A 9,084-nucleotide genomic window follows, 5' to 3' on the forward strand; every position below is an offset into this window, starting at 1 on the left:
GCTAGTGTGTGTGGGTGTGGGTGTGGGTGTGTGTGTGTGTGTGTGTGTGTGTGTGTGCGTGTGTGTGTGTGGCTATGGGTGTGTGTGTCCGTTTGTCAGTGTGTTGTTCAATGTGTACCTGTGCTCTTCTGCATAACGTTCATTTGGATTGAGAAAAATAGCCAAATGGGAAAAACTCTGTACTGAGATGAATTGATTCTATTAAACAGCCACAAATTAAGAAGGTATTGCTTTCTAATTTACCTTAAGCCACATTCTTTGCAACCTCTTATTCTACATACACAACCTGGGGACCATCTGGAGTCCCACAGGGATTCTTGAAGGGGTTCCAGGGGATCCCCAGGAAAAATGGGGAAATATTTGAAACACAAATAATTTGATTGACAGAAGTTTAGTCCAATGAGAGAATGTATAACAATAACTATATCTACAGTATAGTTATACAGTTAGAGAATAATCTTATCAGATGGCGATCCCTGAGAATACATCTTATCCATCAAATACGGGTCCACAGCGTCATGTGTATCAATTCAGGGGTCCTAGAAACGCTAAAAGTCCAGATCGCAATGTATGGAGTAATGGAGCAAAATTACTTTTCCGGCGATCACATCCATAGAACCCAGCATTTCTTGGGCTGCTGAGGGTGGTGGTGGTCCTGCGTGGAGGTTTCCGAGGCATGTGGCTAAATCCTGATGCAATGTGGCCTGGAGATTATAAGACCGGGAAGCACTGGAGCTGCACTGCTTTCCCTTCTGCTCCGGGGAGGGTTGGAGCTCTAGCTCGCTTCTCCGCTAGTGAACCCTGGTTGTTTAAACGAGCCCCAGCGGTCCTCATTACCCTTTCCCTGGGCACACTCACGCACACAGATGCAGGCGCACACATTCGTGAATGCGCTGCAGCACTCAGACATAGAGGAAAAAGAAGCGCACACCCGCACGCAGCTGTTGGCTTTGATCAAGTGCAACGGAGCTGGGTGTTTGTGATAGTTTGCTCGGACAGCTGTCCTGTCCCTTATCAACTGCTTGGCTTAAAGGGTCGTTACCACGGTAATGATGCTTGGACAGCCCAAGGGTTGACACCAACACTCCAGAAAAAGCTTGTTAAAGGTGATGTTGATTCTATAATATCACATTTACATTGATAAAAGCACAAACGAAAAACTCTCAAGTGCACTTAGTCAGCCATGTTAATTGCACATGATGATTTCAGACGCTGCTTGTGTGTTTTTATTATGCAAGCGTCATTACATTACATTCACTATTTCAAGTACTTAAGTGCAGCTATTTGAGCTCTCTGCACCCTCCACCCACAGCATATAATCACTGCTTCAGGTGAGCTCAGTTAAGAGTGCACCCCCCTTCATCCGGTCTCTTTTCCTCTCTGTTCTTCCAGTGTGGTCTTTCTCTCGATGTTTTCCATCATCTGCTCTTTGGAATCTATTGGTCCTCGTATAAGTCAAATTTGCCTTGCATACACACAGCCGCAACCTGTATAAGCAATTCCACTGTGAGAAAAAGGGAAGGCATTGGAAGTGTGACTTGTCTCGTTTTCAAGCTCATCTTCCTTTCCATTTGTCTCTGTGTTTTCATTTCACTTACGTTGTCCTGCTCCAGCAGATACCACATATGGAGATAGACCTGCCGTTATATTGCCTGTGTACACTTGTGTGTGTGTGTGTGTGTGTGTGTGGATTGTTAGTGTGTGTGATATTGAGCGCTGTTTGAAGCATTCAAGTGAAGTTGTGGTAGCCAGGGTTTTGTAAGACAATGATATAAGGCAGCAGTAGTCCTTGAATGTTTCTAGATGTGGCAGCACGCTGCAGCCCAAGAGAATTTTGATCTGCCCAAACACTAGTTTCATAGTATACATGTTGCATCATATTTTCTTTTTTCTTGTACTGATAACTTGAAACAGCTCAGGTTCAAAGAGGGCAACTAAAAAAAGTCACTTTCAAGATGTGTATGGCTTTAAAATGTTTCATTTCTCTATAACCTCTCTGCAACACCCCTGAAGGGATTTTGTAGCTGTCTCAACAGAAGGCCTTTTCTCTTTCTTCATGGCAAAGGGAGCTCAATGTTCTCTGTCGCTCAGTGGTTTGCGATCTCCCCAAGATGTCACAGACATCGACGACCTTCCACGGCAGAGCCCTGTGCAGATGTCCCCTGGTCATGACTTGCTTCCCATCAGAGGTCTGCAAAAAGAGAGTCCTTGCTCTCTGGGGAGTAAACCAGAAAGCCATCATGTGGCAAAGTTAATCAATGTGACTATTGGCTAGAAGTAATCAAGTGATTAATCAGCGCGACATTCAGCTGACGCAGGAAATTCTGGAGAAAGACTTATGGATACTGAAAGAGAGGGGAAAGGGGGGAGGGGAGGCATAGAGAGAAACGGGATGGTAGACTCACGAGAAAGCAACAACAAATAAACTTAACAAAAAGGTAATTGGTATGTAGGATGATTGGACGCTTGTTCTCAAGGAAGAAAATAATACCTGGGCTACAACCCACACAAAACAACAGAAAAAAAAATATGAACAAGAAGAAAACTAGGCGCTCTAATCAATATGACATTTCAAACCCCCCTCCCACCAATAGCAGTGATCCTGTTGCAGTTGCTTTCTATTGTTCCATGTAGAAATATGTTTTTTAGTTCTTGGCTAAGATGAGGAGCATAAGAACAGTCTACCAAACTTGACGGTGCACACACTCACCTTTCAGTCACAAGTAAAAGAAGGATGTTGAAGCAGGAGAAAGCTGCACAGTGCAATGTGATGAAGGCAGGCAGAGCCTTATTTTCTGCAGCTACTAGTGTGCTCACAACTCTGCTCGAAATGTTTTGATCCTGTATTTACACTAGAAATGATCTCCCATCTGTGGAATCTGTGGAATAAGGACGAGGCAATCATTTTGTGGCCGACTGTACTTTGCGGCTGGTTATTGTGTCAGAGTTGTCTGCTGTATGGTTTTCCTTCTCATTTATTGGCTATTATATTCCCTTATATTTTGTCCTCCAGAGAAAGGCAAGACTTTCTTCACACAAATTTCACTGAAACCACGAAGGTATTTCTGTTCAAACTTGAAAGGGTATGAAGTGGCTTGCTGTCTAAAAACTCTTGCTAAATTAGGTAGTTTTGCAATTCACTGTGATTTTATTCAGTGCAGTCTCTACTTTGATGTAGCCAAATAAAAAAGGCATGTAAGGCTCTGCCTTTAGTTGTGCCATGTACCAAACTAGTCTAATCTACAGACTGATGACAATCTTTTTGCAAGTTCATTGTTCCAGGTTTTATAAGTAGGACACAGACAGGAAAGTGGAGGCAGAGATGAAGGAGGTGAGAGGAGGAGGTGAGGGAAGGGCAGAAGAAGTGATAATTTCACTCAGTGGCACCTAACGTTTCCACTTTGATTCCAAGGTATGACTGCTGAGGGGGTGGCAGGAGAAGAAGAGAGTGATTGAGAAGGTGATGGGGTAAAGACAAAGAGGAGGCGAGTCCAGGGGCCAGGAGGCAGTGAGAGTCATGAAAGTGAGAAAGCCAACAGAAAGTACTGCATGTGTAGCAGGCAGGTGCAAGAGTGACTGATGGTGACAGAGAGATGCTGTGTCTCGGGTGGCACATTTATGCCTAGAAGGGACAGGAGTGTGATGGCTGAGGGTTTATTCTTGTTCTATATTTTTTAAGGGAAGCCGTGAAGGAGAAGGAAGGGGAAGGGGAAGGATAGACCGTTTGTTTATTATGTAATGATAAAAGTGTTCATAGAATAACAGATATAAGCAAAGTCTTACCCGGGGGACTTGGTAACATCATACCAAAGAAATAACTATGAATTTTATAAATTCGTAGTTATTTCCATAGAAAAACTGCAAAAACAATAGCAATATATTTTAAAGTACACGAAACAATAAGGCCCTATTGATTCATGACTGATTCAAGAATCCTTGACACATTTAATACTTATATACAACTTGATGATACAGATCCAAAAGAAACACAGACTCAAAGTAAGATAGCGGGAAAATAAAGGTAGCTTTTTTCTGTTACTTAAAACAGCAAGAAGGAACTTTCATTTGTTGTTGATTCTGGCGGCCCATGTGGACATAAGCGGTAGTGTTTCCACTGCCTTTTTTAAGGGGAATCTTACCGTATCTGACCCAGTGGCAGGCATTAGGGATAGCTAAAAAGAAACAGTCAATCTTCTCTCTGATGGTCTTGTTTGTTTATGTAGGTCACATAGAGGCATTAGTATAACATTTTGTCTGTTTCCTAACCAGTTAAAAACTCCTTGTAGTAGGTTTAATGTACAACATTAATTTATTTTGGTATGTAACAGTGAATGTACAGAAAAAAAAAGTTTTATTCCAGAAGAAAAAAGTAGCTCATGATCATGCAGCTCAGTGAGTTGTGGATGGCTCCCGCTCTGCAGGGGTTAGGGGTTTTCCTCCCACTGGGACATTCTGATGTCTTATAGTACCGCAAGGCATACTGAAGGGAAGGAAAAAAAACACTATAAATTTTGGAATCCTATAGCAATATGCTGGTGGTGTGCTACGAGTCCCATTCCCACTGGACCACTGAATCCTGAAATTGTATTTTTTGTTACTGTATATTGTAAAGCACTTTGCATCAAAGTGCCCACCAAAATGTATACTGTGGTCATAAATGTGTTCTCTACATTTTTTGTTAAATTATGTACTTTGAACGTTAAAGGGGCTATATCATGTTCCCTGTTCTTTTAGCAACATAAACAAAATGACTATCGGCAGGACTGGCATCTGTGACCAGCTTCTTTACCACATGCCAGGGTTAGATGTAGTAAAGAATTTTTGATATTGCTTTCTGGTAGACACAAATGGTAGAAATAAACACAAAGCAACAGAGACACAATATATTATCACATTGTAAAGCTCTGTCACTTCATTCAGCAAAAACAGGGCAACATGGGCATCCCAAATTATTATTTTTTCTTTAACCAGATAAATATAAGTTCCTTTTTATCCATTGTTTGTTCTTTCACCTCCTGGCTCTCATTGTTTTGCCAAGCAGGCACTAAGTTACCACATCTCTCTGCTTTTTCCAGTGTGCAGATAGAGTATAATTAACTCCGAGAAGATGCTGTGCTCTGTGAGCTTGTGCCTAAGCAGCTGCCCACAGTTTTATATGGATTAGAGCTATTGGCACTGAACCCTATAAAACCAGTTAACCTAATCCTGTTGCAGACGAGCAGATTGATTCTCAGTGGGATTGGCAGTATAGCAACCTTTTCACATTGGATATTGCGTTGATTTTATGTTAATATAAAAATGATTGCTTTAGGAAAGTAAATATAGTGAAGAAAGCACAGCTTTCATGATGGCAGATGGTGAAACATCTAAATATCTGATGGGACAAAAAAATGCGACCTAATAAGTTTGTTCTCTTAAGTAAAGTAAAAGTGAGAAGAAACACATAAACATGATGCCATGAAAGGCAAAGGAGGACACGGAGGAACAAAAGTTTTTAAGGAAATATTATTATAACATTTATTTTATTTCATTTTAATCATGTCTCGCTAACATTTCTCCAGAGAAAACGTGCTTTCTGTCATGTCTTGCCGAGTGATATTTTTCACACAGAAAAGCATTCGCACTCTCAGTGATACACACTCAAAACACATGCACATGCATACACGCGCACACCCACACAGACTTTGCTTCGGCTCGAGTAACCATAAAGAAATCTAGGACAGAGTCTTATTTTGATGATTCAAGGCAGGATCATTTAGCAATGCATGGTGTTCTCGACATTTAGAGTTATAAAATTCCTGCAGCAACCTAGTAGCTGGTATGTATTACATAGCATTTCTCCCTGGGAAAAATGCACAACTCATATTAGCTCTGCTGACCTCCATGGCCGAAATGAACTCTTAAGCATGTAGCCTCCTCAATGCTGCATGGCTGAACTGCTCTCTCGATTAGCCTTGTGGCGTGACTGCTCTTGGTTATTTATCCAGGCGCTCTTCCTGCACAATACCTTTTCTCTCCTTGGACTGAACTGCCTGGAACATTTTGTAGTGGGGAAGGAGTAGAAGAGAACGAGCTGAGAGGCCTCATCTAAAGAACTGATGAGGCCTCGGCAGTCCTTGAGCCCTGTAAAGGGAAAGATTGTTCTCACTGCAGGCCATATACGTGTGTGTGTGTGTGTGTGTGTGTGTGTGTGTGTATGCTTCATGTGGACTAGTAGGAGTGAAGAAGTATTTTGCTGTAGGTCAAGGCCATACTTCTGCCTATGCATTATTTTACTTTCCTGGGAGAGGGAGAGAGAGCGAGATAGGTTAACAATATGGGAGAATGGTGTGCTGGACATGAAGAGGAGAGAGGGATTATGGGGAGGATGGTTAATTGGCGATTATAGATTTCTGATTGTTGTATTGTTTCAATACAGTGTGTGAGTTTTAGTACTGATACTAAAACAACCACCAGTACTTTATTTTAAGAAATATATTTTTTTTTTCCTACTAAACCCTTTTTAGAAGTTCACTGTCTGCAGTATCGAGGGAAATCACTGCACTAACATGGGGATGTACCAAATTATCTTGCCTTAATAAATACTCTGCTTATATACTCTCAGTTGTCAGTTTAATATACCTATTGTAGGTAAAACTAATGCAGTCTAAAGTCTCACACACACATGCACTGCAAACATGAACTTAACTCTACATTACCCACAGGAGCTGTAAGTGAGAGCACAAATGTCTCAATCAGTTGGAACAGACATTAAACGTATTTTACCCTGCCAGCTTCCTAGTACAATGGAGTCTTTGATAATGCGGTTGATTTCTCGCGCAACTTCACCTGTGCATGATAGAGAAGGAAAAATGTCTGAAGAGGTCAATACTGCAGCAACACTTGAACAGGGTCTCTGAATCAACAGTAATAAATCGTACCTTCATGAAGGTTGTAAGTTCTTTTTTTCTCTAATGGTTTTAGAGAGTTTTCTGTTTCTATTATTTCTCTACAACAGTTCAAAGAAAAACTGAACATTATAACTTTCAGAAAGGTAGGATATTGCGGAACTGTTATTGTATTACATTGAATTAGATGGTTGTATCTACTACACTGGCAAGGCTTATAAAGTGTCTTGCTTGACAGTTCATGATCAGCAAAAGGATTTAATAGTAATTTGGCTTTTGAATTTATACTAAACATACACACCTAAACATATCTACTCAAATAAAATCCTGTGGTTGACCCATTTTTCTTTCACACAGAGCAAAGGAACCGCACTAAACAGGCAAATGCACCAAAATTAGTTTGAACTGTGCCAAAAAGGTTAGTTGTTGTAAAGGTCACAAATCTGATCTGTGACCTGACGTGTCAGCCTCTTTCGTTACTTGACAGCGTTCAATACTGTGATACAGACACATTTTGTTCAATAGTATTGAAAGTATTGATCTGTCTGTCTGCAGTATTTATCAGGTAGTTTTCTGTCCTTGTCCCTCTCTCCTGTCTTTCTCTATGTCACTTCCCTCTGGTTGTTGTGTCAGGGTTATCTCTACATTGCGTGTCATCCCTTCTTTTTTACCACCCATAAAGCTTATATGGGCTCAAAGTTACGATTGCAGTTTTACAGAAAGCAACCCTCTGCAGGTGCGGGTGTGAAATTCCTCTTTCTGTCACAGCAAGGAAAAGATCTGGCATACGACAGAGCCACAGAGTCACATTTGTTAATGTCAGATATTAATCATCTCTGCCAAAATATGAGTTATTGTGAATGAAGACCTTTGTGATTAATGCTTCACATCACAGTGCAACTTCGACCTTACCCAGCAGGCATATCACAAATGATAATGCGCAACAGGCCCAAAGTGCACCCCAAGCACAAAAAAGAGGATTTAGTGGACAGAATTACAGCAAGTCTTTGTGCCAATATTAGAATGATACTAGGCCTAGATTTAACAAACATTGTACCATAGTAGATAATCCTAATGAAAGGCACTTGATCACCCAAGACACGACATGTATACTTTATTTTATTACTTTGTTGCCTGAATCTTAGCTCATGCAAGACTCAAGATGCCAGTCCCAGTGTTTGGTGTCCACTTCCCCGAGTTTGTGTGTCCACCGTCTACCCGCTACAAATTCTACGTAGTATATAAATGTAGCATTTCATACATTAGAGAAAATAATGAAAGAGAACCGAAGCCAGGAAGCAATTACTTTAATGAATGGTTTTGAACTTTCCAGGAGACAGGGTTGGACTCTTTTGAGGGAGTAGAAGCAATGCAAAGAATCAATGCACCTCCCCCAGGGCCGACCTGCGGGCCCTGTCATCCCCTCTGTCTCCCCCCTTTACTGTCCACCTTGAAATGTCTTGTCAATAAAGATAAAAAAAATATATATATATATATATTTAAAAACTCTTTCCAGAATAACTGGATAAACGTTAAACCTGATATGAATCAACAATACTAAAAACTACAGGAGTGCTGGGGGAAGCTGCAGCAGTAGTGAGAAGTGTCAAGTTATAATGGCCGCACTGTACATCAGCATGAATATGACTGGATGCTGAATGAGCCAGTTATTGTGAAGGATGAAAGAAGCAACATGATCTCAGTGCTTTACCTCAACTGATACTGAGCTTTATTGTTTTCAAACACCATACAAAATGTCTTTATAGATGCACCTCAGACGCTGTCAGAGCTTGCGATATTTCACTGAGCAGTTTATTTACATGGATATTTGCCTTGGCTTTGTAGAGTCTTTGTGCCCGTATGAGGAGATGAACTAAGATAAGATAAGATATACTTTATAGTCCCCGAGAGAAAATTAAGCTTGGGCAAGATTGCTACACACAGCTGTGATCAACTGAAATACAATGCATAGCCAACAAAGCCATACAGTAATAATCAATAACAGTACAACAAAATAAATATAAATATTACACATTCCTTGTAAGATATAAATGCATGAAAACCATAATTTATAATGCATGGTGATGCTACATAAATAAGCAAGATTGAGCTGGTTGTTTGTTGAGTAGTGTATTGTGGGTAGTTTGGAAGGAAAGATAACTTAAGATAAGATAAGAAGATAAGATATTCCTTTATT

At 40.6% G+C, this 9,084-nt stretch overlaps 1 protein-coding gene across 1 annotated transcript in view; it reads left to right on the forward strand.

The window, feature by feature from the left end:
* The window catches only part of adgrb2 (adhesion G protein-coupled receptor B2), a 150,324-nt gene that overhangs the window by 19,031 nt on the left and 122,209 nt on the right, over positions 1 to 9,084 (forward strand). The window lies entirely within an intron of this gene.

This window comes from Morone saxatilis, unplaced genomic scaffold (genome assembly GCF_004916995.1).
Source record: "Morone saxatilis isolate NCDOM2014 unplaced genomic scaffold, NCSU_SB_2.0 Contig9, whole genome shotgun sequence".
NCBI classification, from domain to species: Eukaryota; Metazoa; Chordata; class Actinopteri; family Moronidae; genus Morone; species Morone saxatilis.